The sequence below is a fragment of the Ahaetulla prasina genome, chromosome 1 (genome assembly GCF_028640845.1).
Source record: "Ahaetulla prasina isolate Xishuangbanna chromosome 1, ASM2864084v1, whole genome shotgun sequence".
NCBI classification, from domain to species: domain Eukaryota; kingdom Metazoa; phylum Chordata; class Lepidosauria; order Squamata; family Colubridae; genus Ahaetulla; species Ahaetulla prasina.
This window is the reverse complement of record NC_080539.1, coordinates 242893228-242902859: the sequence shown is the minus strand read 5'-3', so window position 1 is coordinate 242902859 and position 9632 is coordinate 242893228.

Here is a 9632-nt window from a genome sequence, read left to right as displayed (position 1 = left end):
CAGGTAAAGAATGCCAGTTACAAAGTCAACGGGGCAAAGACATACATAAGGAAAAATAATATTCTCTAAAGATACCATATGTGGAACTTAGGAGATAAGAGATGACACCTAAATAACAACAGTCAGATGACAGAAAGACTATCAGGTACTATCTACCAATTTTGTTGGCCAAGAATAGATCTTTCAAATCTAACAAATCTCCTGAATGATAGATACCATCCATCTACCTACCTACCTACCTACCTACCTACCTACCTACCTACCTACCTACCTACCTACCTACCCACCCACCCACCCACCTATCTATCTATCTATCTATCTATCTATCTATCTATCTATCTATCTATCTATCTATCTATCATCTATATCATCTGTCTGTCTGTCTATTTAATTCATTTATATGCCGCTCCTCTCACTATCAGACGATTCATGGCAGCTTTCAATACCATAAATAACTAAATAAAACAATCACAGGATTACATTAAAACACAGGGCCGTGAAAATTAAAACATTAAAATTAATATTAAAATTGATAAAAAGAACCAGTGTGGACAGGGAGAGGAAGTTGCGGATCTTCTACTAATATACTACAGGTAGTCCTCAACTGACAATAATTCATTTAGTGACCATTTGAAGTTACAATGGCACTGAAAAATAAGTGACTTATAACTGTTTTTCACACATACGACCGTTGCAGCATCCCCATGATCACAGGATCAGAATTTAGGTTCTTGGCCTCATATTTATGACAGTTGAAGTCTCCAAGGGTCATGTGATCACCTTTTATGACTTTGTGACAAAGTCAAGGGAGAAGCCAGATTCACTTAACAATCGTGTTACTACCTTAACAACTGCAGTGTTTCACTTACCAACTGAGGTAAAAATGATTACAGAATGAGGTAAAATTCACTTAACAACTGTCTTGCTTAGCAACAGAAATTCTGGGCTCAATTGTGGCCGTAAGTCAAGGACTAGCTGTAGCCACCTCCAAATGGGACTCCTCCCATTATCTTGGCATCGTTCCTTCATCCCTGCCATTTCTGAGGATTTGGCTCATATCGCTGTATGACTTCTGCAGAACTGTTTGTTCTTCTTCAATATAGAGCCAATCTTTGTTCTCAGAGTGTACTGACAATGTTCACAGTGATAGATGATGCGGTGAATAAAGTGTGCAGAGAAACGCCACCTTCCTGTTGCAGACAAATTATTTTTCTGGCTTCCATAAGCTGCCTGTTTATTATTTATTTCCCTCTCTTTTGTCCCCTTACAGTCTGGATTGGGGTGAAATGTTACATAACAAGTGATTAAAGATCAATGTTGACTAAAAAGGTAAGTGATCAGATATTTCACCGGATAGACTCATCCACATCATTCATCTCACTTTTCTCAGGGAAGCATTGATTGTAAATTCCTCAGCTATGTCTCTATGGCAATTGCAACTTCAGGCCCAATTAGTGATTTCTCCTCAATTTAGACACTCATCAGGAATCCTTTAGAGAGCAAGATTTGCAAATCGTTAGCCCAGAATATATTTGCAATTCTAAAGATTGCAAGGATGCATAGACAGCTTTGAACTGAGAATTTAGGAATACATTGCAATAAATATTCCATTTGTTTATATTGCATGATTACATTTTCTCATTTGAAGAAGTAAATGTGAAATTGGTTGGAAAATATTAGTGATTTCGTTAGCGTCAAGCTTTACAGTTGAAAAGATTGCCACTTTAAAGTTTCTTTAATATTAGTATATATCATCTTTACTTTTGTTCACTTCCTATTAAACTAGAGGTAGTTCTTGGTTAACTATGACAATTGGGACCGGAATTGCTGTTGCTATGCAATGCATTCCTAAAGCATGACATCATATGACTGCGCCACTTAGTGACAGAAATTTTGACATTCCCATTTGCTGCTGTTAAGCAAATGATTGAGGGGTTGTTAAGCGAGGATCTCATGTGGTCACCATCTGTGACCACCTATTGGCTTCCACATTGACTATGATTGTTCTAAGCCAGCGAAGAAGGTTGCAAATGATGATCACGTGACATATGGGATGCTGTAATGTCATAATCATTAGCCAGCACCTGAATCATGATCACATGACAGAGGGATGCCGACACTCCAAGTACCATCCCAAGTTCTTTTGCTGAATGCTCATACTCTTCTTTTGTCACTTGCTTACCTGCTAAAATTAACCCTCTATTATGCAAGAGAGCCAGTTTGATGTAGTAGAGAACATGCTGGCCTAGAAATCAGGAGAAACCATGCTGGCCTAGAAACCATCTCCTGGTTTCTAGGCCAGCATGTTCTCTATTACAAGGAAGGTTTTGAGTCCTTCCTATAGCATGAAACCTGGCTGTGGGACTTTGGGTCAATCATTCTTATGGCTGAACCCACTTTGCAAATTTATTGTTGTGGGGACAATAAGAGGAGAAAGGAGTACTGGGAGTATTTGCTGCTTTGATATAAATAAAATGATGAGTTAAGAGTTGAGTTTGGTGGGATCTTTTTCTTCCTGGCCTCAGGTGTGAGAGGCAACCCTCTCATACCTGAGCTGCTGAACCATCAAAGATGGAGTTCTCAAGTTACCTACAGCAGAATCTCATTTCTATGACTGAAAATCACACATTGCTTCCAAGTCAGTTTTGAAATATGAGAGTGAATCAAAAGCGGCCTTTGGCCAGCTAAACTAAGGAAGGCGTCACAAATTATTTTCATGCATGAGCAGGTGTTTTAGAGCATTATACAAAAACCATTTGAGGAAGAAGTGGACATGCTTTGTTTTCAGTTTACAGATATTACAACATCCTCCAAGCTATTGGACTCCTAAGATTCCTAAGCAAGCTATCAGAAGTGTTTCCCAACACAGAATGTCTGTTTTGGGATGTCTTGATTAGGCAGAAGTTCTTATGTAGATCAGATCTTGAAAACAAAACTATTTGGGAATGGCAACAGAAATCAGTATTAATGCTCATCTCTCTGCCTTTCTCTTGGTTGTAAGGAGAGCCGCCCTGAATGTGTTTTGCCTTCTTTATTGAGTAGTGACTAGGGTTTTTTTTTTTTGTTTAGGGTATCTTTAAAGAATCTTGGATGTATTTTTCACTTGGTCCACATCTGCATCGATCTCTCAGGTGAGGGTCTAGTTCAGGAAGTGGTCAATATCAAATATTTTTAGAACCCTTGAAAAACTAGCTGAAAACAGGGTTCCAAAAGAGAACCTAGTGCAGTTGGAAGCAAAAGCAACAACAATTAACAGCTGCAGTTAAGAAAAATAGTTTGCGGTTTGTAGAATCCTAAAACTGGTTAGTTGGAAGGTGTTGCAAGCATCATCTAGTCCAGTGGTTCTCAACCTTTATAGTGCTGTGACCCCTTTAATACAATTCCCCACAATGTGGCGACCCCTGAGGATTTCAGCGCACCTCAGCAGCCGCAGAAGGGGGAAAAAAGTGGCAAACTGTTTTTTTGAATTTATCGTGCCTGAAGCTGTATTGGCTAGCGATCTGAACTACTTGCGATTGCCTTGAGGACGGAGGCATTAAAGCGGAGACTCCTCCCCTATTAAGTTTATCGCGCCTGAAGCCAGATTAGGCTAGCGATTGGGAGTGATTGCAGCTGGCTTGAGAGGCAGACATCAGAGCAAAGATTTCTCTCTTTTTTAATTCATCGCGCCTCAAGCCGAATTTGGCTAGCGATTTGAAGACCCTGCAGCTGGCTTGTGGAGTCAACCATTGAAACGCGATTCTTCGACTCGCAAGTATACTTTCCATATTTCTGATGGTCTTAGGCGACCCCTGGCAAATCGTCATTCGACCCCCAACGGGGTCGCGACCCACAGGTTGAGAACCGCTGATCTAGTCTAACTCCCCCCCTCTCCTTCCCCCCAATAGTCCCATAACCATGTTTTATGATGGTTTTGCCAAAAACCAGCACTTCTGGTTTTTGGTAAAACTGCACCCATGGCAAAAAACTGATTTTCTTAACAAGTGCCATGGCTGCTTTATGAATGCTGTGTTCAAGTTGTAAAAACTTCATCTGTCACATGATCGATTCATTTTATAACCATCATGACCTATAATCATGATGGGTAGGCTCCAGTGGTGGGATTCAAATTTTTTACTACCGGTTCTGTGGGTGTGGCTTGGTGGGTGTGGCATGGCTTGGTGGGCATGGCTTGGTGAGCGTGGCAGGGGACGGATACTGTAAAATCTTCATTCCCACCCCATTCCAGGAGAAGGTTACTGCAAAATCCCCATTTCTTCCCAATCAGCTGGGACTTGGGAGGCAGAGAATAGATGGGGGTGGGGCCAGTCAGAATTTTTACTACTGGTTCTCCAAACTACTCAAAATTTCTGCTACCGGTTCTCCAGAACTAGTCAAAACCTGCTCAAACCCATCTCTGGTAGGCTCCATTATGCTCGTAAGGTGTGGACTACCTGTACTCTGACTCTCTTTGACACACTCTCCACCACTGCCCAGATTCAGGAAACTCTTGTTTCCTCCCTGAACTGTTTCATTGTCTTTTCCTCTGTGTTTCTAAAGTGTATTAAGCATTCCCTCATGTTATGGTTCACTGCATAATTTTAGATTATTCATTAAAGGTAGTTTTTCCTAATTAGGACAAGCTGGTTAGGAGAGGAACTTAGTTCAGAGCTAGAATGTATTCCTTTCTGCACAGAATAATCCAGGTTCAGTCTTCAGTTACAGAATCAGGTTACCAGGGGATATGAAAACTTTTGACTGAGATTCTAGCAGAAATCTTCCCCCGAGTTAAACAGGATGTAATATTCAGGTGACTGAGTAAGTTAATAGTTCTGGGGCCTCACTCTGTAGGATCCAAGTCAGCAGAGGAGAATCTTTAGGCAGCAAATATGTGGTATTTTTGGAAGACTTTTTTTTTGCTAGTGGCTTAATCAAGAAATAGTAAAGAATTGGCCACAACACATGAGTTATGGCCCATGCATTTGCAGTCTAAGAAATGCCATTTCCTTACAGATTAACAAATAGGTGTTTTCCAGTAGGTTAATAAGTACTTCCTTTTGTGAGAGGTGATAAAACGAAAGCAACTTAACTGAGAAGCATATAATTTGATACCCTGCTTTAGGGAGGCAAGAAAAGTTAATACAAGATCCATTAATATTGAGCATATTATTTAAATAACTATCAAACCCCAAATGAGGGCCACATCTGGTTCCTTTCAGCTTCCATATTCATTGTTTCCAGCTGTTAACACCTGCTGCTCTGTCAGATACAATAATGAAAGTTCAGGTGCTAAATAATAACATGAAAACATTATTAATTTTTCATATGTAGAAGTCCTGAGGGAAAATAATATTTCAGTAGAAAATGTAGCTGAGAATACATTTTTTCCAAGGATGTATTAGAATAACACATTCTTTTCCTCTGAGCCTCTGACACTGAATCCTGCAAACCAAATTTTACAGAGATGATCTGAGGTATTGCAGTAGTCTGAGGCAATATTCAAATAAGTGAAGCATATAGAAAATGGCCACTACTGCATGTTTGGATAACTTTTAATTTTATTATTGACACATATCCAGACTTTAAACATAATGTTGATATTACTCTGTCTTGCTTGATATTCACACATTCAAGCTAGTAGTTTATATGCTCAGTTCTAGTGGCAAAGATAGATCAATATACCATTTGAAGATATTTGGAAAGTGGTAAAGAAAATCCTGCTGCTTCAGAAGAGGGTGCTTTTCTGGAAAAAAAATAAAATTATTTCTGTCCTGTCATATTTATTTATTTATTTATTTATATTTTTATACTGCCCTTCTCCAAAGACTCAGGGTGGTGTACAGCCAATAAAACGACAGAAATCCTAAACAAATTAAAATACTATAACAAATTTAAAAATCTGATTCAACCGCTGAATACTTAAAATATTAGCTAAAATTTTATCAAAAACTAAAACCCTATTAAAACCCACTAAAACCCCCCATACTAAAATCAATCAGGCCAGCCCCGCTTGGTGAAAAAAGAAAGTCTTGAGCTCGCGTTTAAAGGTCCGGAGATCAGGGAGGAGACGGAGTCCCACCGGCAGCTCATTCCATAGAGCCAGGGCCCCCACAGAGAACGCTCTTCCCCTGGGGGCCGCCAGCCGACATTGCCTAGCCGACGGCACCCTAAGAAGGCCTTCCCTGTGAGCGCGCACTGGACGTACCGGACAATGGGAGGTAACTGTCGGCAGCAGGCGGTCCCGTAAATATCCCGGTCCAATGCCATGGAGCGCTTTAAAGGTGATAACCAACACCTTGAAACGCACCCGGAAGACCACCGGCAACCAATGCAGCCTGTGCAGGAGAGGTGTTACATGGGAGCTACGGGGGGCTCCCTCAATCCCCCGCACGGCCGCATTCTGTACCAGTTGGAGCCTCCGGGTTCTCCTCAAGGGGAGCCCCATGTAAAGAGCATTGCAGTAATCCAGACAGGAAGTGACGTGGGCATGAGTGACCGTGCATAACGAGTCCCGGTCCAGGAAAGGGCGCAATTGGTGAATCAGGCGAACCTGATGAAAAGCTCCCCTGGCGACGGCTGTCAAATGGTCTTCTAAAGACAGCCGTGCATCCAGGAGAACGCCTAAATTGCGCACCGATTCCCTGGGGGCTAACGATTCGCCCCCCACAGTCAGCAATGGTAAGCTGACTGTGCCGGGACGCCGGCATCCACAGCCACTCCGTCTTGGATGGGTTGAGTCGGAGCCTGTTCGTCCCCATCCAGACCCGAACGGCCTCAAGACACCGAGTCATCACATCGACGGCTTCGTTGGGGTGGTTCGGGGTGGAGATCTACAGTTGAGTATTGTCAGCATACAGCTGACAGCTCACCCCTAAACCACGGATGATCTCTCCCAGCAGCTTCATATAAATGTTGATCATTCATAAGATCATTCTTAATGGTTTCGAATTCTTCAGTAATTAATCTATACTACTCAAGACTTGATGTTCCTTTTGATAGCATCGTTGGAAGAAATGTCTATCTAGGTTCAATTCCAAGCGAGAAGGAAGACACTGAAAATATGGAGGCTGTTTGGAAAGATGATTTAACGGTGGATAGGACCACATTTGGGGGGGGGGGTCCTGGGCATATGAGCACATGGGGAGAGAGAGAGGGGAGAGAGAGAGAGAAAGAGAGAGAGATCCTCTCTTGGGCTTTGAATTTGAACTTTCTGTTCCTAGGCAAGGGCATGTATTCTGATTGGTTGTCAGACTCCCAGGGAGCTATGCTGGGGTAACTTTGTAGGCTGTCTTGAGTCCCAGGCTTGGTTGAACCTTGCTGGGTGATGCAATCTTCTCAGGTGTCATGTGATGAGATGTGTAGAGGGCTAACCCTATTATGTCCTGAGGGTGAAAGTTTTTTTGTTTTGAAGATAAGCTGGCCCAGCCTTTTGTCATGTAGATAGGTTGGCACCAAAATATCTGCTGGGGGGGCAGGGAGCTGAGGCTCTGAGTTTATGTTTTTAGAAACATGTTTCTCCTTTAGGGAAAATGTAATATTCTGCCTTTTTAATATTTCCTAGAATATTTCATTCTCCTAGGACAGGGATCTGCAAACTTGGCTCTTTTAAGACTTGCGGACTTCAATTCCCAGAGTTCCTCAGCCAGCTTTGCTGGCTGAGGAACTCTGGGAGTTGAGTCCACAAGTCTTAAAAGAGCCAAGTTTGCAGACCCCTGTCCTAGGAGATGGGTGGGTGCTAACTTCCTACAGCACAATCCAGGGTAATCCACAGAAAACAAGGCAATAATTCAGCACCACGTCCTTTCATCAACCATAGGTTGCATCCCTTTGCCAAGATTGGCAGATGATGTCTCATTTTCTCCTCTTCCACCTCACTCCACCCCACCCCGTTTCTCAACATTAAACAGGACTAGATGGAACTGGCTCATTTGCTTCCAGTTTTCCAGAAAGCAAACAAACCTTGTCACAATTCCACATCTGGGTAAATTGTGCTTTACTTGCTCCCAAGTTTCTCTTCTGATGCAAAATTCTTATAAAGTACCAACATTCCATAAACATGTTACACAGAATTTACGAGGATTGATGGTTTGGAGCCAAATATAGAAACTTGTTGCAAATGAATGCAATCTGTGCAATTTCTATGTTTGGTTAATTTCCATGAGAAACTCTTGCTCATAAAGGGAAGTGATTTTCCATGACAGATGGTGCTGAACTATTAATATGGTGCATAAAATGCAATTATCTTTGATACTGTGGCAATAAAACTGCTTATCATAAACAGAATTATTAAGATTCTTGTTTACAAAATGAATTGAGGCTTATAAAGGCTAAAAACTGCTCAATATCTTGGCAGCTGCCAATTACCTTCTGCAATTTGTATTGGACCCACTTTAAAGTTTTATTTGCTTACAAATGAGAGTCCGCTAATTGGGTGTCTAACTTTTAACATCGTTAATTTTTCTTTTCTTTTCTTTTTTTTTAAAAAACCAAACCTCTTAACAATGCTGCTACTTTACAGACTCTGCATCAACAGCAACATGATATGTATTTGACAAACTGATGCATTCCCATTATTTAGTTCTTCAGGATTAGGATACCCATTCCTCTTGCAATCTTTTAATTAATCAAATACCTAGGGAATTGGACACTATCGCTATGCACAAATGGTTAGTAATGTAGGGTTTAGGCTCTATGGCAGGGGTGTCAAACTCACATCAGCCCGGTGGCATCATGTGACATATCAGGACTTTTTCCCCCTTTGCTAAGCTGGGTGTGGGCACAGGAGTTTGATAGCCCTGCTCTATGGTATATCCCTGTCCTTCCACTGAGGAGAAGAAACAGGTTTCAGAGACTGGCCTAAAATGTTCTTAATCCAACACTGTAGAATCTTTTGCCTCACTGTATCTAATTACTAAATCCTGAAAATATGTCACTTGATGATGATGTTATTCATTCAGTTATCTGACTCTTGGGGATTCTATGGACCAGGTTTCTCTTCCAATCTTGCATTACTTCTTTTGAGTTTTTCTGCGCTCTGGTGGTGTCAGCTTTGATGGTCTCCAGCCATCACCGTGTTCTTCGATGGCCTGGTTTCCTTTTAACGCTAACTCTTCCAAACATAATTGCTTTCTCCAGTGACTGACACTTAAATCACTTACCGTATTTTTTCAGACTATAAGATGCTCCTGACTATAAGATGCACCTAGGAGGAAAACAAAAAAAAAAATTCTGCCAATACCTCTGCCTCCCAGCAATTTGCCTCCTTACAGCAAACAGCTTAGTCAGCTTTAGCACAGCCTGATTTAGCATGAGCAGCTGATTAGTGGTTGGATCTGCCTCCCAGAATATCGTCTGTCAGCTGTTCCAGGCTGCAGGGATTGCCACTGCCCATCGCCGTCATTGCCGCCCATCAGCGCTGCCACCTATCATTGCCCCCACACACCCCATTTTTGACCCATTCCAGGCAGCAGAGATTGCTGCCTGTCCCCACTGCCTGGAATGGACCAAAAATGGGGCACGCGGAGGCAGCAGTCGTGAAATCCAAATTTTTTTACTACCAGTTCTGTGGGCATGGCTTGGTGCACATGGTGTGTCTTGGTTAGTGTGGCTTGGTGGGCATGGCAGGGGAAGGATACTGCAAAATCTCCATTCTC